The sequence below is a fragment of the Canis aureus genome, chromosome 14 (genome assembly GCF_053574225.1).
Source record: "Canis aureus isolate CA01 chromosome 14, VMU_Caureus_v.1.0, whole genome shotgun sequence".
Lineage (NCBI taxonomy): Eukaryota > Metazoa > Chordata > Mammalia > Carnivora > Canidae > Canis > Canis aureus.
The window spans coordinates 19,018,492-19,044,654 of NC_135624.1; the positions used below are offsets into that span (position 1 = coordinate 19,018,492).

The 26,163-nt window shown below is 39.9% G+C and overlaps 1 long non-coding RNA gene across 3 annotated transcripts; it reads right to left on the bottom strand.

Moving 5' to 3' along the window:
- Nucleotides 1-1,374: 1,374 nt before the first annotated feature.
- Nucleotides 1,375-25,941, bottom strand: LOC144282855 (uncharacterized). Of its 3 annotated transcripts, none has more exons than XR_013351265.1 (6): nt 25,741-25,941; nt 16,686-16,936; nt 15,832-16,017; nt 14,550-14,644; nt 3,287-3,480; nt 1,375-1,819 (listed from the first exon to the last, which is right to left on the bottom strand). It is a non-coding gene; the product is annotated as an uncharacterized LOC144282855 (long non-coding RNA). The 3 variants fall into 3 exon arrangements; XR_013351266.1 differs by having other exon boundaries at nt 1,376-1,819; nt 16,778-16,931; XR_013351264.1 differs by having other exon boundaries at nt 1,377-1,819; nt 16,778-16,936.
- Nucleotides 25,942-26,163: the final 222 nt, after the last annotated feature.

A 26,163-nucleotide genomic window follows, 5' to 3' on the forward strand; every position in this document is an offset into this window, starting at 1 on the left:
TTGGCCTCTCTCTGTGTGTCTCTAATGAATAAATAAAATATTTTTTAAAAAGCCACAAATAATTTAAACTGTTCTCCTACCTTCCACCTTCCCCTACATAAATCTACCCGGGCACAAGTAAGCACCATTATGCCAGAGTGGTTTGAAATAACTTAGGTATCCAGGGCTATCACACATTTCTCAACCCTTGAGACCTATGGTATACTGTATTTCCACAGAATAAAAAAGGAAATGTTGCATGCTGACAAACCTGGTATCATATGCATTGGGCATTTCTAGTACAAGCAATGTCTCTTTAAATAAGTCTTACATTTAAACATTTTCACCAACTAGCATGATGCCAGGACTTTACCAGTTTGCCTCTGAATATCAAGACAAGAGTTTCCAAATCAGATAAGACACAAATTGTATTCCTTCCCCCAACACCCCGCACAACCCATCTCAGTAGGTATTTGTCCAGTAGTTGGTTTCCTCAGGGCAACAGAAAAGGCTTTAAGTAACTGACATTCACCACACCAGTTAGAACAAAACAATGAAGTCTCTCATTTCCTTCCAAGCATCATTCAGAAAGTATAGAAGAGGATTCTAAACTCCACACCAAAAAAAGAAAAAAAGAAAGAAAAAAAAAAGAAAAGAAGAAGAAAAAAATCCACCCAAAACAAAACAAAACAAACACACACACACACACAAAACAAAAAAACAAAAGAGTACTATAACTGAGATCAAAGCTTATATGTTTCAAGAATACTACTGTTAAGTGTTCAGGTTAAAAGAAAAGTGTTCACTCGTTTAGAAAATATTTACTGAGCATCTAGTGAATAAATATCAGACTCTAGTCCCCACTCTGGGAGTGTGCCAGTGAAGGAGACAGACAATAAGTGCTCTCCTTCTATTTAAAATGGCTTCGCCGTTGGAGCACTGGCCTTGTGAATCAGCAGCTGCAAGATCAGACTGGGCCAGGAAGGCAAATAATGGCAGTGGTGAACTTTGGACATGAAGTCTCGATGGTCAGGGTTCAGTTCCTGGCATCCCTTTATTGTAACCTTGGCCAAGTTGCTTAACATCTCTGAGTTTGAGTGTCTTCTGTTGTAAAAATCAGGATAGCGAGCATGCCTGCCTCATAGGACTATTGTGAGGACCAGCTGGTTCGGACTGTTGAAAGTGCCTAGAACCTAGACAACACTAAACAAAACACTATTTCTTCCATGCCCTCGTTCAAGCCCAATTAGCCTCAACGGATAGTGGAAACACATAAAGACAAAACATTTGATGTAGTAACTTTGGGTTGTCTCTGAAATCAAAGTGGGGCTCACCTTAGATCAGGTACTGTTTAGGTTTGAGTCTTCTATGAGCCATGTGGAAGAGTGCAAAAGAAGAGGAGCACACCGCTTCCTTGCATCATTCTTTATTTTAACCACTGACGCTTTAAGAAGCTTAAAGTAGAAATTAGGAAGTCACAAAATTCCGAGATGCCTGAATCTATAAATGCTCACCAAAGAAAGTAAACTTCCATCGTCTTCTACTAGAGACCTACACGAGACCTGAGACACCACTTTCTTCTCACTAACCTTCCTCGGTTTTGAAAATAAAGCTCAAACACTTTGCCTCCGTTCAGCTCAGCAAAGGTAGCAGCTTAAACATAAAAGTGCAAACACTGCAAAGAAAAAAAAAAAAAAAAAACACCACCCGTGGCTGGCTGCCAGCTCTTGGCCAATCAGTCCTCACAAGGAAGGTTGCGTCAGAGGCTTCCAGCCTGCTGGAACCTCTGCAGCTGCCTGCAACGCAAGCTTGGACCACCCAGGCCGCAGTGGACTGGCATCTGGAGAAACACACAAACAATGGAGAACGTTAGAGCCTTGCATTTCCGAGCCAGAGATTCTGTCCTGGGCTGAGCCTGGTCTTTGAGAAGTCCTCGGCAAAGAAGAAATCTAGTATATGCTAAATGGCTCTACTATTAAATCACTGTCTCGGGTCGGCAGCATAACCCCCAGGATGGAAAAATATTTTTTCAGTGGAAAATCACCCGTATTGGTGTTCATGGATCTAGTTTTCAACTGGTGTTGGGCTCTCACCCAGTGTAATTAACGTCTTACCTGTGGGCGGCCGGTGGAATAGCTTTACACCTCTCTCATCATCCCAGCCCCAGTGCTTCCTGAAATGCTTTATACAAACAGATAGGAGGTGATGCTTCTAAAGACAGACTATTTGGTTGAGGGCTCTGTGGCAGCCCCTCCATTCTGCTCTCGGCAAATTTATTTTTCTAATTTAATGTCAGAAGGCAGGCCTACATCACTCAAAGGTTTGCTCAAACGCAAGCCATGCCAACTTGTTATAATTACAGTGAGCTACAATAGCGGACGTGGGGGACGCTAATTAAAGAGTTGGACCTCGAATCCCAGATGGAAAGCCAAGTACGTGGACTTCTATCAGATCTGAATGGAAACTCTGCCCCACTGATGATGGATGTCTCTGGGAAATACGCACCCTCCTCGCACCCAAAGTACAGATACTTGGGAAGGCGTAGGAGAGAAACATCCTGCTAAGATTGAAATTGAAACTAAAACCTGGGGGAAAGCACTGATCCCGATCCAGACACTTGGATTTAATTGGTCCGGATACAGCCCGAGCATCAAGACTGTCTTTATTCACCAGGTGACACTAATGGCAGCCAAAGTTGAGAAACCCTACAAAGATTCCTTAGATAATCCTTACTGCCTTAATGGAAAATCTAACTGGGAAGTCAGTGGATCACGGCACAGTAATTTACTAGATCTATCAGAACAAAACAAAGCAATAATTTACTACATTGCACTATATATGTTGACTTTGCCTCCTGAACTAGACTGGAGGCTTCAGGAGGGTGTTGTATCTCTAGCTCCTGGGAGAGATCTCTAGACATAGTAAATGGAATAGAAGCATTTGCTCAATCGTTGGACAGGTGCTCAGAAAATAGTACATTGTGTGTTTAAACAGAAAGACTAAGACTTTATAGAAATGTGTTTTCTACCATCCTCTAAAGCATTTATTTTCAAGTTTTAGTGTGCATGAGAATCTTATTAAATACGTAGTTTCTATGCCTCCCTCAGAAAGTAATGTCAGACCAAGAAAATTCAGTTCGTTTCAGCAATAATTTCATATGAATTCCTCTAGTGCCTAGGACAACCCAGGAATAAAACAACAAAATGGTACGATCTATGCATCATTATTATCAGAAGTAAAGGTACCAAGGACATAAATGAATTGTGTAGCTCAAGACAACTCAACACACAGAGAAAGCTGCTCTTACCGATTTAAGATAAATAGTAGAGAGTCGGTGGACTGAATAGTCTGGATGCTGTGTGGGATCCTTGGCAGTCAGAGGTAGTGTTTCTGGCTGAGGGCTGCACTTTCTACCCGGTGAAGGGAATCCAGATGAGTTCCCTTCTAGAGTGTATTGCGGAGCTCTAATTGAGGCTGCATTTCTTAGGATCTTAAGAAGTTCTGCAAGAGCCAAGTTACAGGAAAATCAAGAAGTCAAGTAATCTTATGTTATCAGAAGAGATTGGGCAAAATACACTGTGGCATAAAGTTCTAATATTGTTGCAAAACAGAAAGGTTCCTGCTTACAGTTCTCCCTCTAGAGTTAATATGGTCCAGGATTTAAAGTTTTATCTTCTTTAATTCACCGGCTTAGAACTTAATGATGCCTTTATAAGGACTCCATTCCAATGCCAGTCTACCTATATATTTGGTGTTTGACCTTGGATAAATTACTTAGCCTCTCTGAATCTTGGTTTACTCATTTTTATCACAGGGAAACTATTGGTTACCTCACAGAGTTATTGTGAGGATCAAATGTAATGTACCATATACAGTGCTGACACATGTTAGCTGATAATTATTATCATTATTATTATTTGTCTTCCTTGCCTCCCTCTGGTTCTAGGCAAAGTGAAGTTCTTCATGCCCAGTTGTCCAGGTGCAATATCTGTGCTTACCCTATATTGTTTTATTTGATGCTTTGATTTATTTTCTCTCTCCCTCTTTGCACAGAGGACCACCCAGAATCAGCCCAAACGAAAGCTTTAGATTAGCTTCTGTAACAAATAAACCCCCCAATTTTAACAGCTTAACACCTTAAATGCTGATTTCTCAAACAGCAGTCCAAAACTGGTGTTCCTGTTTGGTATGTAGTTCTACTCGATGACTGGTGACTAAGGGACCTGCTCCCTTCATCTGTAGCTCACCATTCCCAAGGCTTCAAAGGATTCTGCACCCAACTGGCAGACAGGGAAATGAAAAAAGAAGAATCTCAACCTGTATCTTAAAAGCCTTTCCCAGAAGTGAGTCCCCTCCCTGCCAGGCCAGTTCCATGGGTGAGAAGTGTCATATGGCCACACCTAGAAGGGAAATAGAAAACAGAGCTGGGGCAGCCCCGGTGGCTCAGCGGTTTAGCGCTGCCTTCAGCCTGGGATGTGATCCTGGAGCCCCGGGATCGACTCCTACATCAGGATCCCTGCATGGAGCTTGCTTCTCCCTCTGCCTCTCTCTCTCTCTCTCTCTGACATGAATAAATAAATAAAATCTTAAAAAACAAAAACAAAAACAAAAACAAAAACAAAACAGAGCTGTTGGCTGAGCAGCTGCCCAGACCAACCACTCCACATCCTGCAAGAACACAAACGTTTGGTGGGTCATCACCCATGTCTACTGAAGAGCTTTTATTTAATTTGCATGAAGGTCGGGCCCTGGAAACCTAAATTGAAAGGAAAGTTAGAGATCTTCTCCTGCAGGTGCAACAAATGCAGACGTGCCTCAAACACCTCAGAATGGTCACCCAGGCAGCACAAGATCATTGTGAGAAACTTTGATTAGAAAAGTTTTCCTTGGGGTTCCCTGGTTGGCTCAGTGGTTCAGCGCCTGCCTTTGGCCCAGGGTGTGATCCTGGAGTCCCCAGATTGAGTCCCACGTCGGGCTCCCAGCATGGAGCCTGCTTCTCCCTCTGCCTGTGTCTCTGCCTCTCTCTCTCTGTCTCTCTCTCTCTATCATGAATAAATAAATAAAATCTTAAAAAGAAAAAAAGAAAAGTTTTTCTTTCTTTTCATGGTCCCCATTGAACCATCTGGTGTAACAGAATAAGCACGTACTTCACCAGACCTCAAATGAAATAAATGTAGCTGACTATTTGGTTCTTTTTCCCCAGTAAATGCCCATAGCTCTTCAAATGTTCTTAATATACCATGGTTTTCAGACTCTTCACCATCATGTCTTCTTCTCTCAATTGAAAGTGCACCATTTGTCATGGTCCCAAAAGTATTTGACCCCTGCCAGATGCATACAATATTCCAGACACATGACTGGATATCCCATTTGGAATCATCTTTTCTAAATTATACTAACCAGAGTCATAGTTCTTCCTTCACCTTTGGTTTCTTCTTTCTCCCACATTTTAATTTCTCTAGTCACAGTTATTTAACTGGTGGCTATCTTTAGCTTCAATTTGTCTGTTCCCATTGTCATTTAAATTCCTGCTGGTCACTTTCTGGCCCATCACCAAATTAGCATTCTTGCATCAAACACACAAGGGCTGCTCAGAAAGTGAATTTACAAGGTGTTTTTATGAAACTGATTTTAAGAGAAGGCAACTAATCCCTACAAGTATTTAAACAGCAGCTGATTGCCACTTTCCCACATAATCCAATAGATTCACACATTTGTTATACCACAGAACCAGCTTTTTTTCTGCCAGCTGAGTAAATTGCAAGGTCCTTGGTTATTAAATCAACTTCATATCACATCAGTGAACACAAACTTTATTCGAGTTCCAGGCTTGTTGCAAATAATGTCTCTAAGAGAAAGAATGAATTTTGCTTGAAACTGGGGTACAGTTACTTTTCCACATCTTTGAGTATTGATTTGTTCTGTGATTTGTCCTCTGTGTGTTTGCAGGTCTTCGGATTACAGGGCTTTGCTCCCTGCTGTTCTACTTCCTCTCCAGGACTGGGCATGTCATTCTGATACACTTTCAATTAAAAATGTTCTTGCCATAAATTTAAACAAGTTGACCATGAAATTCTGCAGCAGAAACCACTTTTTTTTCATTAAAAAAAAAAATGGAAACACATGTTATAAAAGAACAACATTTAATGACATGGAAAAATATTCAAGATATATTGGTAGACGAAAAAAGCAGATTTCTAAAATGCAAACACAATATGAATCCATATTTGAAAAACAGAATATGTGTGTGTGTGTGTGCACATGCACGCCTATGCTTGCATCAGAAAATTCTAGAAGGATATTCACCAAAGTATTAACAGATATTCTTTGGGTGGTGAGTTTTCAAAATAATTTCTTTTTCCTTAGCCCTATTATTGAAATCTTCTATAATGACATTGGAACTTTATTAACGACAAAATTTAAGGTTACTTATTTCTTTAAAGCTTCATAAAGGTAGAAACATAACTCTAAACAATTAAATACCATACCACATGTCCAGAAAAATGATTTTTTTTATATTCAGAATCCACATCTTTGGTGTCTTAAGAAACACTGTTTTGGACTAAAAGTTTGTGTCCTCTGCCCCAACCCTCAATGTGACTGAAGCCCCAACCCTCAATGTGACTATATTTGCAGTAGGGCCTTTACAGAGGTAACTAGGGTTAAATGAGATCTTAAGGGTGGCACCCTGATCTGATAGGATTAGTGTCCTGAAAGAAAGAGACAAGAAAGAGCACTCTCTCCCTCTCTTTTTCCCCTCCCCTTCTCCCTCTCTCTTTCCCCTTCCTCCCTCCATCCTGTGAGGACACAGCAAGAAGGTGGCTGGCTGCAAACCAGGAAGAGAGTCCTCACCAGACACCAAATCTATAGGCACTTGGATCTTGGACTTCTTGGCCTCCAGAACTGTGAGAAAATAAATTTCTATTGTTCAAGCCACTCAGTCTATATGGCATTTTGTTATGATAGCCTGAGCTAATACAAACATCACAGTGCAACCAATTCTTTTTTATCATCATGTATAAGTATTTAACCTCATAGGTAATTTCTTGAGCAATCACAACACTTAGATAATCCTCATCTATTGTTATCAAGATGTTGAAGCAGAAATATTCTTCCACAAACACATGAATTACAAATGTTCCTGAACTACTTTTCTTTCCAGACTTTTTGGTTCTTCTCTATACACAACTTATGACATCCTTGGGGTCCTAGTGGTTCACACATGGTCACTCAAGAATTCAGGAGGCAATGAATTTAGCAAGCATGGACAGAACTGAGGACACACAGATGATGGTGGTGGCAAGAGGGATTTTTTTGTTATGTACCTGATGTCAAGGTAGAAATCAAAAAAGCAGGTAGAAATAAAGAAAGGAATGTGGAAGGGTCTTGCTGAGTACATCTTAATTTATGAACCCAAAGATATTTGCTGTAGGGCCAGAATATAAATTCAAGTTAAATTAAGCCCAGTTGCTCAAAGCAAAAACTCCTCCTACATGATCCCTCACCGACCTGAAAGGTAGACTGGAGCTGTAGCAGAGAGGTTAAAAAATGTGCTTGAAGCTGTGCTTAGAGTCAACAGAGTAGAATTAAAGTTGTGAAATCCTGGAGGTTGTGACCCCAGAGAACAGAGTAGACAGTCCCCTTCCTTAACACCCCCCCCCCACATAAGCATCCCTCTGAAGGTTTGTTGGAGTGAGCGTCACTGGGTGTGCTCCCCAGTCCAAAGACTCCGGATGCATCAGTGGAAACAAAGCTTGCTACAGAGCATACCTCCCTCCCGCTCATTTCAGGAACACATTTCAAAATGCCACTTTATTAGCAGCTAAACAAAAACACCTCTTCGACAGGGATGAGGGAGCGTGGTGTAAACATGTCATCCCCACCTATTGTTCTGCAGAGCTGAAATTCTCCTATGACTGATTATAAAAGGCAGTTATAGAGGAAACTGTTTGAGTCTGCTGGATGAAAAACAAACAGAAAGGCATTCAATGACGAACAGATCTGATGGATTAAAATGCACCGAAGAAAGACATCTCAGGCAATGCCTGAATAGGCCAAGTCGGAATGAGAGGAAATTCGGCCTGCAACTTCCAATCAAGAGAAAACTGGCAAAGCAACAGAATTTGAGGCTCCCTCAGATTTACACTTTATCTGCTAATTAGCATTAACATGCGTGGTAGAGGTATCTCACCAGCTTGTGGCACAATAAAAAACGAAATGTGTTATCACCACAGAATGTGTAATTACTTTAAGCACTGGCTGAAAATTGCAGGGTACTTCATTTCAGAATTTGTATATATTTATTGTTAGAGATAAACTTGTTGAAGTATATCTAATCTAATTTTATGTTATAATTCCTGTTTAAGATAATTTTAGTGTCAGCAAGCCAAGGACTGAAGTAAACACTGCCATAAATTGTAATACATTAAAATACCAGAGCATTACATCCATTCGGCCGTGACTTGATTCGCTTATTGTTTAAAGACAAAAAAAAAAAAAAAAATCTCAGATTACATCAAAATTAGAAATATATCCTGTGGGGTTGCTTCTACCCATGTCAGGTCATGCAGCTGATGGAGTCTGCCAACAGAGACTCCCTACTTCAGCTCCTTGGAAATGTGAATCACTGTTAAAAGAATTGTAGATTTCCGTTTCCCTTAGGTAGAATTTATTATTTTTGTAAAATCTCTTTAAATTGCCCCGTACCTCCCCACAAGGGAAATGCATTAGGACAGATTATTTGGCTTTAAATCATAACTAGGTTAATATTTGTTTTAAGTTTGAGTTAAGACCTAGTTTAAATTCCTCCTTAAATTGTTAAACAAGACAATTTGGGGCTATGGAAAGGAAACTATAGCATGTTTTTCAGTAATACGATATTATGGCAGAGGCTACCAAATCATGCAAAAGCAATTTCTTATTTTCCTACTAAATAGAGGATTATAGCAAAAGTGTTGCCTGCATACAGACTGTTCATTTTTGAGCAGCATTCTGTCGAGGCTGCTATACTTGGAAAGACATGAAGATAACACTGCCTCAGAGAAGGGAATGCTGGATCTAACACTATTTCTGTTCAGTAACTAGCAATCTCTCTGCCTTTTTATGCCCTTGTTTCTCTAGAAGAGAAAAAAAAGGGGGGGAATAGGGGAGGGGAGATGTAGATATATGGATATACAGATATTTGTGGTTGTGTTGTTCACAGCGGCAATGCTTTTATTCATGTAGTTTTGTGTTTATAAGATATAAAAGCCTTTGCAAATTTTCTCTCAGTTTTCTATCTACCATTTCCTTAGGAAAGCACTGAATTCAAGGATCCCATGGGATATATCTTACTATGATTTTTTTCAGAAAGAGCCCAAGGATTTTAATGTGTGCCCATTGGCCTGCCTGCGGTGTGAAAAATGGTGGGAGCTAATGAGGCCTTGAATGACTTGGCCCATCTCATAACACTGATGTATTGGTCCTCCAAGAGCCTTTCTACATGTTGCAATAATTAAAGCATATAGATTGGAAGTCTTGCAACTTTGAAATTCTTTGCCTGGGGAAGCAACTTCACTCAGCACATTCAAAACACAACTGGATTTTCCTTTTCATGGATGCCTTTTAACTTGGGAAATTGATATTTTATATTTAATGATTCCTAGAGATAGCTTTGCACCAAGCTCAGCGTATTAAACATGGGGCCAGTATGTAAACAAAATCTAAGCTGCCCTATAATGTAAGAGGAATGGACAGAATGGAGGAATGCCCTGAGGCCAAGGGAACTGGGGAAGGGCAAGAAGCAGCAATTTACATGGTTTACCTCAAGTGGCCAAAAACACTGAACAGAGGTCTTGTCCCTGCTGCTCTGGCTAAGGACCAGTTAAGTATTTACAAGATGCTGCCTCTGATTCCTTCTATGGCTTTCAAACATTTGGGGGAGGAGGATCCTTTCTTCTCAGACCCCATTCCTTCCCTGTTGAGCCATGCTGTGAGGTTCCCTTGAAGGAGCTATCCTTGTTTCTGAAGTTGTTTCCACTCCAAAGACCTGTGATTCCTCTTCCTCTCTCCCTATGTGTGGAAAGTAGTCTGGAATCTTGCCAAATGAAAGCAACTAAAGACAACTGGAAGTCACGATTGTCCATACCATGTGAAAATGAACTCTCTTCTCCAACCAAGCTTCAACAAGGAGTTAACTTGTGTTGACCTGATGCTGATATGTAATTTTAAGGTCTTTTCTAGGGATGCATTCAGGTGAAAGATGTTTCCAAAGTAAGACTTTCTCTGTGTGCACCGGGACTTAGCACAATTTACAAGAAGCAGCATGAACCATTTGCAGTAGCTTGTGCTTTTTTCATCTGGAATCTTACCTTCTACCTTGTGCCATGGCATGTCCTAGAAGCCTAACACCAAGTCTTTTTTTTTGGCCAACCCAACATTAACCAAAGGGACAAGGCAAAGTCTGCCATCAAACACCTGCTGGGTGTCCTGTGTCTGCCTCTTCTATAGACTGTCTAATGTAAACACCCACATGGCTTTGCTTTCATCTCATTCAAGGCAGTTTCCATATTTGCATTTTGGCCAATAGTATCTTTTATAATATTTTATTAGAATAATTTATAATAATTTGAAAAATTACTTAAAATCCTTTCTGTAGGCTCTTAGAAGGGCTCTGCAAAGTAGCCTGACCTGATCTGCTACACAAGGTCAAAGTTGAAGTTCAGTGAGTTAGCAGTCAGGAAACAGAGGGTACATTCAAATAGGGAATTTAAGGAGGGCTTTTATAAAGGGACAAGATACAAAGATGCAGGAAGAATCAAAATGAAGCCCACTGGAGCTATCAAGCACTAGGAGGTCTTGCCATCCTTGGATGGTCGCATGAACTCATCCAGAGCTGTAAAAAGTACAACACTGATAACTGTGGCCCTTGGTAGAGAACTAAAGACACTGACAAACCAGTAGGGAGGTGGCCAGAAGAATTAACTTCCCGACTACACTCTTCTTCTGCCCTCTTCTCTCCTGCTACTGCCTCCATTACCCAAGCTCAAGTAGAAGACAGAGAGCAGGGGAATCTTGTTGATGCCATTTATACAGGTCAGCAATCCAGAGCATGTAGCAGGGTATAGAAGGTAGAAGCTAATCTAGAGGCGCAAACTAGGACTACCCAGCACGAATGGGTTGCTCGGGTCATTTAACTTATCAGAAGAAATGCTTGATGTAAAACAGGCTTCTCATGAGTTCCTATACTACTATAAAGCCCACCAGTAAAACAAATTTGTTACCACTTCTCACTTCTTATGGATTTTCATAATAGTCCTCAGAGACTAACAAATACTGTTAACTACTGTTGTCACCAACATCTTAATAGAAACACACATTCCTGTTTTACATATGTCCAAACACACTAAGTGGTCTTTTAACTACCTTTTATCAAGAGCTCCTTTTACAGGCTCTTAATTATTTCCTAATTATTTACATTTTCCTTTATGACAGTGCCTTGTTAATCACACATTAAAAGAAAGTTCTCTATCTTGGTGATTTCAGACATAATTAATTCCATCATCCTACGGATTTATTAATGGGACTTATTTGTTCCCCCTTTCTTTTTTATTTCTCTCTTGCTTTGTTCATAAGACACCCTCTCCCCTACACTGATACTTTTCTTATGATTAACTAACTCTCTCATTCTCTCTCTTTCCTTGGCAATCTATGTTAGATCTATCATAGACCATTTTCTTTCTACTCTTAACATCTCTTCAGTGGCTTTACTGAGAAGATATTTCTGCAGTTGAAGCACTGACATATCTCTTCTTCCTATGCAGCATTAGCTATGGCTTTGCTCTAAAAGATCAGGAATATACTATCGATTCTAACTGTAGTTTTAGCCCAGAAGGTTCATGTTGTATATGTTGAGCAGCCCTTGCTCAAACTCACCTGGATCTGCTCTTTGGCCTGTATTTCTACATTTGAGGGGTTGATATTCTTAGTGACTAAAACTAATTCCAACTTCTTCACTGGAAATCCTTTATTCAATAAAAGGGATAATTTAAGTTGCAATAATACACATTTATTCTATAGTACATGATAAAACTATTTTAAATCTACATTAAAAAGAATGTGATCAAGAAGTATTTTAATTTTCTCCAGGATTGGACTTGGTACAAAAACAAAAACAGAAACCATTATGATGACAATCAGTGTGGTAGGAAAGTGGGAAGAGTTTGGCTTTGGAGTCACATAGCCCTGGGCTTGAGACCCTAGTCTATAGCTAGTACTTATCATCTTGGGCAAATTATTTAACCTCCAAACCTCCCCTTCATAACTCTAACCTAATTGTAAGAATACCCCTTTGTGGGAGATCTTTATGTTTATTAAATGGGATAAGGAGAGTAAAATGCCTGGAATATCTAACAGCAATCAGTAACTTTTTCCTCTGGCTCCTTACTCTCCCTCCCTCTTGGGACCCCATGTTGTTTTTAGTGGACTTCTGCTCCAGGCCAAGCCGTCCACTCAATGGTTCCAATTCTTTGCATCGTAGGCAGTTCCAGCCTTCTCTTTTACTATCTCTGTTTGTTCCTATTCCTCTTTTTCCTTCCTATGTCTGTCAGAGCTAAGTGAAAGATCCATAAGACAGTCAACCAATATAAACATGTGAATTAAGGAGTAATAAGATAAAAGTGAGTGATAAATATTGTAGAAAACTAGAGAACGTTTGTTCTGTCTACAAACACTCAAACACAACACACACACACACACACACACACACACAATTTGCCAAGCAAAATACACCAGTATGTTGGATTTGGCTCTCCAGCAGCCATTTTGTATACTGGCCTTCCAAAGGGGTCGATAGCCAGTCACTGTTCCCAAATCTCAGGTGCTGCTGACACCTGAATTTGAGTTTTAACTTTGAGTAGTTTTCTGATAAAATTCCCTTCTGAAAGCATTCACACATGATATATAAGAAATCCAGGCCAATTTGCAGGTATACAGGTATAATAATCAAGGTTTATATGCTTTTTTGTCTCCACAAAAAAAAGCTGTAATTATAGACAAGGATTTTCCCAGTTACATGTAACCATATTTTTTAAAATTGAGGAAGCAAGCTGAATCTCTCAAGAAACAGACACACACCAGGCAGCTATGCAGTATCCATTCCAAGTACCTCTATAGGATGTCAACACTGCCATGACAACATTTCCATAAGGCAGGAATTGCAATAATTATGATGTCTTCTTCACCTTGGATCTGGGTTCATGATCAAGTTTTTCATAAACAGGTGCCTTGCACAGTGCCTGGCAATGGTAATCATTCTATAATTATTTCTAAGTGAATAAAGTCAAAGAATCCTTAGAGAACTCCCTCCAAGGGCAACATCAAGCTCCTGGACAAATGGATGTGGTGTGTGGTTAGTAAAAGGAGGTAGTCTCTTGCTCAGAGACTCAGCGCACTCTGGAATGTTGTGAAATGATATCAGGCTCTAAAGAAGCATCCATAATCACAAACTCAGAGCCAGACTCTTACTTGCGTGCCATGTGGAAAGGAATGTGGGTCTTACACCTGTGGTGTTTGCTTTTTTCAGACAAATATGCAAACTGATAACAAGACCATCTGCTTCTTCATCCTGATATAAAAGATGACTACACGTGCAGAGAACTAATCATTTTGCTCCCTCTCATTGCTTGTCTGATTTCATAAATATCTTTATACAGTTCATTTTAATAACTATTGCCTCAGAATTTTCTGATCCTCAGCTTTGTTTATATATTCTTAACTTCCCAAGAATGAAAAACTATCAAGTTTTTTCAATTACCATATCAACAACAACAAAACTGCCTTCTTAAGAGGAACTGAAATCCAAACTTCTATCTTTCCAGTATTTGCTTTCCAGGAATTATGGGGACTAATATTTGAAAGTTTCAGTTGAAAATAGATGAGCAAGGGTGAATTGAGGATTTCTGACAAAGTAGTAGGAGCCTGAAAGAGGAAATCTTGTTGCCACCTCTGCTTGCTTCACTCCTTCGCTTGGGTTTTTCCTGTTCGGGTTGGCTCCAATCCCAGCTACAGTTCCTGGTACCCTAAGTCAAAAGGCTGCAGCACCAGCACAGCTGACATCCCTGAACCTCTGCTTATCCCCAACCAATCATGGTAGAAGAAATCCCCTTTCCTATTAGTTTTAGTAAGACTGTACTGGAATCTTTCAAAAGGGCATCTTAACAGGAAACCAAAAATAAAGAAAACAAATACAAAAGTATAGACCTCAAAACATTTGCAGAGTCCGTGAGTGTTATCCAAAAGTAAGTCTGCTATACACAGGTACAGCCAATAAGATTCCCTACCACCACCTGTATTTTTTCCCCACCTCCGCTCTATCTCTCAAGGACTTTGAGATGCAGAAAAAAAATAGGGTGCTGGAATCTTGTAAACAACCCCAACCATGCTTACTGTGGCTGGGCTTTGGTCAAGTCAGTTTAAGAGATTGTGTGTTTTCCTTTGTTTTTTTTTTTGTTTTGTTTTGTTTTTTTGTTTGTTTGTTTGTTTTTCACTTAGTTTCCAAGTCAATACTACTTGGAAAATAGATATAACCTTACCTTTGTGAAATAAAGGAGAAAAGAGCTCTTGGTACAGGTAACAGGAGCAGTAGGAACTGTCTAGAGTGGTGGTCTCCAAAATGGATCCATTCACCCTACGGAGTGACGCAGTAAGAAAACATTAGAACTTGTATGTTTATTTTATCTTATCCTTTTTAAATATTTTCTTAGCTTTTCCTTCAGTTACAAAACATATGTAATACGAAGTCCGGTGGAATATGTATATAATGTTTAAATAAATGCCCACGTGTCAGTTTGAAGACCACTGGCCACAAAGATTAATACTGTAATGACAGCTTCCATGGCAACTCAGGATCTGGGGAAAATCAGGTGGAGCTAGAGCAGATCAGAAGTGAAAACCCAGGCAGGAATGAGCCCAAACACCTGACAGGCTGATCGCTTCCTTTTTGGTGTTTCCCATATACCATATTTTTTGCTTTCTGTAGAACCCTGTTAAGGGACCAGGCTCTGCAACCAGACAGACCCCTTCTACGTTCTCTGTAAACTTGGGCAAGTTCCACAACTTTTTACACCTCAATTTTGTTTCTGTAAAATGGGATTTGTGGTACTTACATCATATAAGGTATTCTAAAGACTAAATGAGATCATGTATATAAAATACTCCACATGGTGCTTAACACGTAGTGATCTCTCAATAAACAGTGGCTACTATTACTTCTACTTGTTCCCTACATTAAAGCCCCCTGAGCCCATAGCTCTAAGCAAGGGGAATTCCAAAATTTTAGCTTGAGATTTATAGGGTAGTAATTCCTTACTTCCCAAATAAGAGTAGGGGACTTGCCAGGGACAGTTCTGCTTTCACATGAGTTAACTGTTCAATCCCTACGAGTTAAGTAATATTTTCATTTAACTTATGACAAAACTCAAACACGAGGAAGTTGAGTAGTACCCTACTTAAGGTTGCATAGCTGCTTTGTGGTGGAGCTGGTATCTGGACCCAGGCAATCCAGGTCCAGAGATTTATTTACCGGCAACCAAAGGCTTTCTCAACCTTAGCATTATTGTCATTTGGGCTGATTAATTCACTATTTTTGAGGGGGGCTGTGCTGTGCATTGTAGGATCCTCACCTTCTGCCCATTAGATGCCATTAGCACTCTCTCCTCAGTCAGGACAATCAAAAATCTCTTCAGACACTGCCAAGTGTCCCCTTGAGGGCAAAATCACTCCTAGTTGATAACCATACCCCACACCAACCAAACCTTTTATTATTCTAAAGGTTATTCTGCTGTGAGTTAGGTAATATTTTACTATTTTACTCACGACAAAACACGGGCGCAAAGCTCATTCTTGATCTTGGTTATACAGTAGAATCACTTGGGGAATTTTTAAAAGCCTTGATTCCCTCACTGCCTCCAAGGTTCCTTGCATCAGGATCTCTGGGGCAGTTTCCAAGGGGGAAGGAGAGGACCCAGGCATCTGTGCTTTCAGAGCTCCCCCAGGTAACACCTGTATGCCGCCAATGGTTAGAAACAAAGCTCTAGTCATTCTTTTTAAGAATCAATTCACAAAACTATTTATTTCCTATATAATTAGGAGACTAACTCCCTAATAACTATACCTGTACAGTCCCCTCTTCTTTTGAAATCCCTTCCTCTAAATGCTCCCACTCAAGGTCTCTTTCTCCAGTCACCTAGCTTGAACATGTCTTTTCTCCACCACACACCTCTCCCCTGCATACGCCTCCCTGTTTTTTCATGATAGTCCTTCTGAAATGCTCTTCCCATTTTTTCCTTCCCCGGACTCTACCACCATCACCCTTCCTCTGACTTTAGCTGAAGTCAGCTTTGACATCACCCACTCTGAAAACCAGTTTTGATCTACCCTCTAGCTTTAATCTTCTATACCACCCTAAAAAGCCCTAGAATAGCTTCTATCCACATTACATTGTCATCTTTGATATTTCTCCATCTCCCTTCATCCTTCTTGCTTCTACAATCACAGTTCTCAGATGGATCTCCAAAAGGGCTAGATCCGCTTCCTTTGTCTCTGACCCCCTAGCACTTACCTGTGTCTGATACATTACAAATAGCTTAATGAATGTTTGCTGAATGAGTAAATGAGTTACCCACATCTTTTTTCCACCCTTCACCAATCTGTGTGGATCACCAACTCACTCTTTTGCTAGTTTCTCCTTGCACATTTCATCACTGTCAAACCTCCTTCCTAGTTCTGAGCCATCTGCTCACTGGTGCAAATAGTGGCTGACCTGGTTTCACTTCGTGGGACTCAGGAGCAGAGCCAGGGAGCTGTGGCTGGAACTCATCTCTGGCTTTGAAACCTAAATGAAGCTATCATCGGCAAGCTCCAAGTTGTGGTGAGCCTTGTTCATACTCAGATCATCTTCTGTCTTCACCACAATTCTAGGCTTGCACATTATAATACAAGAGTGTTAGTGAAACTGCCATGTTCTCTCCGCACTCCATAACTGAGGACAATCCAATTTGTTTCCCATAATGGAGATGCACATTACCTACTGGCTTTACTCTGTAGAAAAGTAATTTCCTTCTGCAAGATCCCTATCATTCAGAGGATTTTTAAAGATGCACTAGTCATGTGTGGGAAAACACTCAAGCTAAGTATTTTTCTTCTTATAATCAGCTCTCAGGGCAAAGTGCAGCATGCAAAACATCTGTGCAGAGGAGGAACTCATCCATATGAAGAAACTCCTCCTCATAGGTTCATAGGCCAGGGAAGGAATGGCGTAGGGGAACTAGTCATGTCAGTACAGTGAATAGGCAAGTGCTCATCTCTGAGACTCCCCTCCACTGCCAGTCTGACCATTGCCCCTGACCAGATGACTCTAAAACTGGGCAAGGATTGATCTAAACTCAAGTGGGGCTCTGAGAATGGCTAATTCCTAAATCTTGCTTAGTCAGGAACTCCTCACAAACCTGTTTCTAGAACAGTCCTCCCCATTCTTCAATTCTCACAAATATTGATAAAGTGCCCCTGAATTCATAACCCTTTAATCCTCAAAATAGAGTGATTTCTCCCCATGTGGAGAAAAATTTTACTTCAGATTTATCAAGTATCATGTTGATCATACTCTATGTTATCTGACAGACATGTTCTAAAGAAATCATAATTAAAGTTACCATTTATCACCTAAGGTAGAATTATTCTAGCTAGTGTTTTTGGTATGATTGCTAATTCTAATAATGTTTGTTTCACTGGTCACCCTTTGAACAAAAAGAATCGATGAAGTTGGTGATTTTTAAATAAGGTAACATTTACAAGAAAGAGCAAGATTAAATCATGAGTAAAACCCTTCCAATTTTTTTTTTTTTACCATTTAAATGGAAACTATTCTGTGAAGATTAGATAATTAGATAAATAACAGTTTCAGTAAAATCAACAATGAGTAATATATCAAATGAAAGTTTCTTCACTTTATAGAGAAGTCACAAAAGCTGCTCTATCAGATAACTGCCAGATACTCCCCAACTTTTCCCAAAGTTAATAAACTATAACCTACTGGGTATTTCAAAACTGTAAACTAAGGAACTAAATAAAGTGACTGTTTCTATCTTTTCTGTACTTGTTCTTTGGGCTCTTTTCTTCTCTAAGGCATGATTGTTTCAGTTGTCTTGAATGCATTTCAGTGTTTTTTAACCCAAAGAGATAACTAGCTGCTTTTGTACAGATTTGTTCAAGAATAAACATTAGCTGGCATTAGCTGGTAATACAGCTTTCATAGTATATTATGCATACTACTACTTGCCAGAATAAAGTTTCAGTTATTGCATGTACATTTATAGATATACACATATGTGTGTCTATATACAGACAAGTGGAATTTTATATAGAGAGACTCTGTGTATATGAAAATGAGACCTTTATTTGCTTGTGTAATGTGCCAAAATATTAAAATTAGATAATTCAGCCAAGTTCTTCATGGTTTTGCTTGAAAATACCTTTTAAAATTCATGTAAAGTTGATACACTTTCTTGAGACTTTCAGAAGAATTATGGGTCAGTCTCAGTTTCAAAAATAATCTATTTGATCCTCAAGAATACAAGAAGAAAAAGAGGTGGAGGAGGAAGAGTTGGAGGTGGAGGAAAAGAAAGCGGGTGGGGGGATCCCTGGGTGGCGCAGCGGTTTGGCGCCTGCCTTTGGCCCAGGGCGCGATCCTGGAGACCCGGGATCGAATCCCACGTCGGGCTCCCGGTGCATGGAGCCTGCTTCTCCCTCTGCCTGTGTCTCTGCCTCTCTCTCTCTGACTATCATAAATAAATTAAAAAAAAAAAAAAAAAGAAAAGAAAGCGGGTGGGGAGGGGAGGAAAATGAGCCACAGAAGAAAGAAGTAGAAACTAATCAGTGCCAATTTGTTAAAAGATTTTATTCATTTCAGATAGAGAGGGAGAGGGAGAGAGAGCACACAAGAGGTGGGGGAAGGCACAGAGGATGAGGGAAAAGCAGATTCCCCACTGAGCAAGGAGCCTGCCAATGCAGGGCTGGATCCCAGGACCCCAGGGATCATGACCTGAGCTGAAGGCAGCCACTTAACCAACTAAGCCACCCAGGCGCCCCTAATCAGTGCCAATTTACAGTAGAAGGAAATCACTCCTAAATAATCATGATTCTCCTCTTTGATCAGAGAAGTGGGGACCAGATTTTTCTGTTTCTCTAAAGTTCTCCCAACTTCCTTACACAAATCTTATCTGAAGGAACTAATACCCAGCTGGTAATATAAATCTTGAAAATGAGACTAGATCAATTAAATCCCCAGAAAAGTCATTCATCCCCACACAACATCCCTTGAAAACTTGCCCGGCCCCTGCTGCTCATCTTTCCTCTCCAGACTTTCATCACACACTTTCAGCTGGTTTACTATGTTGCGCATCTTCACAGATGTAAATTGTTTGTGCATATGCTACTCCAACGGGACTAAGAGTATAGGTAAAATCTGAATCAGGTCAGCTTTATAAAAAGACTTAAAAGAGTGCCTGCCTCCTTTGCCAGAGCATTCAGAAATTCATACTGGAAAAAAACTGGAAATACAGCTGACATCTATGTCTTCAGATGGCATAGTTCACTGCCATCAGCCATTGCCATTAGTAGTTGCAGTCCTAGGACACTGAAAGGCACACCGAGGGTTGGTCATCATTTCAACACTGATTAACACATTTTTGGAAGAGTAGAAACTCCCCTATTAGTTAATTGCAACATCCTTCCTCATCCTACTATCTCCATAAATTCAGTTTTACCTACCTAAGTAAATTACACCAGGAAAGAGCCTTGTCGTGAGATCAACCTATAAAAAACTATGCTACAAGAAAGCGCAACGTACGGAGCATATCCATCTGCTCACTCATCCATTCTGTTGATTATTCTTTTATTTGTTCCTTTCTTTGTTTCCTAATTTATTTTTCTAATAATCAGATACACAGAATTGCAGTAATCCTAATCTTCAGTTCACACATGTCATCACCCGTGTTTCATGCAAGGCTCTATTTCATCTCCTTTAATTGTTGGTTTGTTCTAACAATACATGAATTCCCTTGATCCCAACACCCAACTACAGAACTAGAATATTGACAATGACTTCTATCTAAGTATTCCCTCCCTATTTTGTTTCCCTTCTCTCCCATGTGAGGAAATTACCCAGAATTTATTAACCTCTTATTTTTTTTAGTTTTATCACAATTTATGCATTCTAAAGAATATCTTCATTGTTATCTACTCAAAAGCACTTCTATTAATGTTTCCATGTCATAAAATAGCAGTGATTTTGTTTTAAAGAGATACATAGGAGCTTTAGTCGATGTATGCATGGCGCATAGGCATGGTTCAGCAATCTCTGGGTGAAGGCTTCAAGCCTGGGGAGAATAAAACCAGTCTGCATTTTGGCTGGCCCCTTGTCCCGATGCCACAGCTTCACATGCCCAGGAGCATGATGGGAGCCTGCATCTCTCGCAAAAAGCACACTTCCCTTTGTTTTGTCATTGCTAGTCCTCTTAGGTGGATGACTTTTTTTTTAAGTTTATTTATTTAAGTAATCTCTGCACCCAATGTGAGGCTCAAACTCATGACCCTGAGATCAAGAGTTGCATCCTCTTCCAACTGAGCCAGCCAGGCACCCCTCAGGTGGATGACTGTTAATGAGGGCTAAATAAACTTATATATGCCATGCAAATGCTTGGTCTATAGTGTCATACTCAGTCCATATTACTTCCTCCCTGCCCCCTTTTTATATTACTGCTCTAGAAAGGTGCCTCCATGCATACTAGTATTGAATCTTACAATTTAAAAATATAATAACCGATCACCTGCAAAAGCAGAAGTGTTCCAAATGATATAAACAAATGCTTAAAGAAAGAATAATCCACTGTGGAGTGATACCACACCACTCTTCATCCTAGTTCTTTTCTTCTTGGACACTGTCAGCTCAGTCCTGGCCAGGCTCCAGTGGCCATCTGAGGCTCCAGCGGCTTGGGTGTCTGTCTGTCCTCTCTTGTCTCTCTTTCTGTCTATGGTTCTACTTGGATAAATAGTACCTGAGACTTGTAGCAAGAGGCAAGAGCTGACAGCAACTTAAACCATATGAACAGGGACACCTGGGTGGCTCATCAGTTGAGTGTCTGCCTTTGACTCAGGGCATGATCCCAGGGTCCCAGGATCAAGTCCCACATCAGGCTCCTGCATGGAGCCTGCTTCTCCCTCTGCCTATGTCTCTGCCTCTCTCTCTCTCTGTCTCTCATGTATAAATAAATAAAATCTTTTTTAAAAGCCTTATGAACAATATTGTTCTCCTCTGTATTTGAATCTCACTTTACAACTTTTCAGTACATTATTTGAGGTTCACAAAGGTATTTGTGACACATGGATGTGAACAATGTAGGCATTTTATAGGAGACAAAACCAAAGCTCAGGGCGGTGAAGACATTTGACCAAGGTCACATGGTGACAAGAGTAGGTAGGATCTAGACTTTCCAACTCCTGTAGAATTCTTTTTCTTTCTACCCTCTTCTCTACCTGCTCCAGGCCCGTATCAACAAACCGGTGATAGTCATCAACCTACAGCCCTCTCATGGAGGTTTGGAACTGTGCCTTCCTCATTCAGCTATTGTTCTTACAACATTTACAAGAGAAATGCTATGGGGCAAAACAATCTTTGAAAAACTGTCTCAGTTCATTTGCAATTTCACTCCTGGCTCCTTTACATCACGTTATGTAAAGACATCTTAAAGACATGCTGCTAAGTTTATTCTTAAATGTCTTTATAAGCATTTTCTTTAAAATAGAACACTTCTTTACATCATCCATAATTATGTCAGCCTTCCCATTGTCACCTTTGAAAGACCCTCCTCAAAGTAATGTAACAAACAATCCTGAGAGACAGTTTAAAGCCATCTATTCCTCTAGAACCAAAGGAAATCGAATTTATTCTATTAATCCAGCCTGTGGGGGTTAATGGAGTCCCCTCATTCATCTTATCACAACTGGAAAGACTCATGATGGGTCCCCCCAGCACAGACAACAAAACCACTCTCTCAACTTCACCTCAGCCCTGATCCAGCTCCCTACCACTGTCGTTTCTTGGTTCATAGAGTCTTTCACCAAGAACAGTACTCTTTAATTATTCTCCACAACTCATAACTAATCACTGGCATTGTACAAAGGAATGAAATATAAAGATTCATTTGAAAACACGGATAATATGAACCATTATATTTCTGTACCTTGAACATCATCAACATTCTGGATTGATTTCACTTGGGTTTCCATTTTTAATACTAGCATTGCATGTACCGGAGGCATAAAAATCTGCCGTTAAATGCAGCATTAATCTGCACTTGCTAAGTGCCCAACCCACTCACAGCTGACTCAATCTAGGGCATTACCTGACATTCAGCTCCGTGTCCTTCTGGCCTCCACTGGCTATGGAAGCCCCCACAGGGCACCTGCACTTGCCTAGCATCTGCGAAACTACCCTGATTCCCCAGGGCTCTCCAGGCTCATGTGGGCCTGAGTAAACCAGGCAGGCGGGTGTGCCAAGCAGCCGGTTTTTATTCCGGCATTTGCCAGAAGGGAAATTGCTAAAATGTTTTAGGGCCCCCTCAGGAGAATAAAAATGTCACACTGCCTTTAGCTTTTATCCCTCAGCTAAAATCAATGTTTTCTAAAGGAGAGAAGCTTTTAATACTCTTATAAGAATATTGCTTCAGATCCAGCTTATATTAATTAAGCACATACTTTTGGCAAGACTCTTAAATAACTTCATTCCCATAGCAATCAGCTATTAATCGTCTTCACCTCACATTGGTGGAAACTGAACCTGAGGGACTGACTGGTCCCTGAAGGTCACACAGCCTAAGGGACAGAAGCAGAATTTGCACTTGGCTCCTGCAATTCTCTACTCGATGTCCCATTCTATGTCACAGCATCTCACCATAAATCTGATCAGACATCTATAGAGGTTAGGCTAAAATGAAACATGCTATGGCTGAGCCCTATATGGAACTGTCGTGACTCACTTACTCATTCTTTCAACAAATATTAATTGAGAAACTACTGTGCACCAGGACTTCTTTTAGGTGCCAAAGATCCAGCTGGGATTAAAAGAAACAAAATTCCCTGCCCTCGAAGAGTTTATATCTACTGTCAGTTACAGTCAACAAACAAGATGCGAAAAGTCAAGTGTAGAGATGTTAGTGTGCATTAAGTACTAAGGAGAAAACATAAAACATGAATTAGGGAAGAGGGATGAAATGCCACAAGTTGGAAGGGGGGCAAATTTTCAGCAGCATGGACAGAGAAGGCCTCGCTGAGACGGAAACTTAAAATATTTCTTTGGTATTTCAGTTGCGTTTGATTATTTCATTGATATTTGCCTTTCTGGATTGTTGTAAGGAATCACATCATTTCATTTCTGGGAGATACACCGTCAGAATCAACTTGATAATATTGATCAACTGTCCTATTATTTGCATATTAATTTTGCCCTAGCTGGTGACTTATGACACATCTAATGACCAAAAACTTGGGTTCTTGGGTTGTGGTTTGGATAGTTCTTGGCCATTGCAGAGAATGCAGAGTGGACAAACATGAATTTGTGTCTCACCCTTTCTACAGTCATGTTCTGATGGCTCTGCTACCAGCTTGTAACTTTCAGCATGTTACACAACTTTTTGGTCCATTAAGCTAGAGACATTATGGCCACTCACCACGTAGGACTGCTTTGGGGGTTACATGAGAGCAATCCTGATGAGTCTCTACTCAGATAGGAGTCTGCTATGTCACTTATACATGTAATGTACATGTACAAGTGTTAATTAATGTAAGAGACATTACTCTTGATGACATATTCCTTAAAAATAAAGAAGTAACGCTACCCATACAATCCTATTGCTTTAAAAGAACACTGATGTGAGTATGGATCTCATGTGGCAAATATCCAGCACTATGGAAATGTTTTTAATTTAAGGTGTGAACATAAAATAAAAAGGCAGAGTTTCTTTAAAAAGAGTTTTGAAGGCAATTTCATAATCATCTTAAAGCCTAACTGACCTCAGATCAGCATGTTGAAAAATACTATGCATTGGGACACAGGTATAACCGTGGAGGTGATTATTTTTCGTTAGTTAAAAAAAAAAAAAAAAAAAAGGAGCAAACCCATCAACAGTAAGGGCTGCATATGGCCATCATCTGCATATTCCTGGTCACCAGAGCAGTGCTCACCAGACAAGTATGAGGAGACCCAGGAAGTGTCTGATGACAGCCGGTATCTGAGCATGGCAAGCCAAAGCTTAGCTGTAGGTCTGTGGTTTCAAGTTCTGTTCCAGATTGCCCCAGGGTTTCACAGGGAAGCCTGGGGACTCTAACTGGCCCAGGCGCTGAGAGCAGTCCTCCAGAATCCTGCCTGTGCTCTGACTACCTCTGCACCTCCACTTTTGTTGATTTTTATATGCCGGAACCCAGGTCAGAATTTATTATTTTTTTAAAGTCCTACTGCTTAAAAAAAAAAAGTTTGAAATCTCTGAAAACCATTTTTTTATAACTAGCACATGGTTTCCATACTCCCATACTTTCAGTATCCAGCTCAATACCTGCTCCATGATACTTACTCCATGACTATTTGCTAGGTAGCTGGATTACACCGGAAAACTGGGGTAAGCGCACAAACATAGCTAATGAGGAAATCAGCTCCATCCAAACTGAACCGGTACAAGCCGCTCTGGATTTAAATATTGTACCAGAATAGATAAGATAGCTAAGGATAAGGATTTAGTAGATTTCATTTATTTTTTTAAATGACCAAGTCCACTCAGAATTTTAAGATGAGAGGCAATGTTACAGCAGATGAACAATTAGTTAAGAGAGGAAAGTAAGACTCTGAAGTCTGTCAAATTTGGCCTGAAATTCCTTATTAGCTGTGTAACATTGGACGACAACTGACTTAATCTTGCTAAGCCTCAGTCCAGTTGTAAAATGAAGACAGTAACAGTATTTATGGTGTCATGGGGTATTGTGTAGATAAAATAAGATATTCTATAGAAAGTTCCTATACAATTTGAGGCACATAGAGAGCATTCAGTAAATGTTAGCTGCATATACACACACTTTATGTGTACATATATAAATACACACATGCTATATATACATATATACTATGTATGTACTCAGTAAGTGGACATATGTGTACATATATGTTTAATATAATTTTTAAACTGAAGTATAAAAAAATCAAATATATACACTATACACACACACTAAATGAATATGTGTATACATATATGTTTTTTTTTTACATATATGTTTATTAAAATGTTTAAACTAAGATATAAAAAATCATATAATCCTGTGATTCTAACATGTGTTTATTAGCAGCAGAATTCCTTATTCCAATACATGGGAAAATCCCAAAGTATGGGTTCTCTGGCTAAATCTAAAGGTTAGAAAGCCCATTTTCCCTCACCCACACACATGTGCATGTGCCCACACCTGCAAGCATGCATGCACACACATATGCATGCACACACTATGCTAGCCCAACAAGCACCCTATGTCTTAATTTCTCTTACAATCACCCAGCAAGACTCTAAAACTCTTTGGAAAAGATTTATAAAGTCTAATTTTCTCACATGCCAACAGCATAAACAGGTCCAGAATAAAGAAGGTATTTGTCTGATGTGTATGGAATATCCAAAAAGAATAGCCAGTACTTACTGAGCACTAACTATACAGCAGGTACCATGCTGAGCAGTTTACCTATATTACCTTAATCTTCTCAATAGCCTCCTGAATTAAGCATTGTTATCATTACCATTATACACACATGTACAGATTAAATAAATTGGCCAAAGTCTTAATGCCAGTAAGTGCAAGTGGATTTTAACCAGGTTTGTATGATTTCAAAGCTTTAGCTCTATTACCCTTCTGATTTGTAACCCAGGCAACATGATTCCCCATTCCATCAACTGAAGTCCTGCTCTCATATTGTTCCAGAGGCCCTAATTGATGTCCTTCTTTTCCTTTCAGAATATGAAACTCCATCTCTGATTCATAAAAGACTCAAGGCACATTTTCCAGAGGTCTGACGTCCCTGCCAGGGAATTTAAGCTATGTCTACACAACAGTACTTTTGGAGTC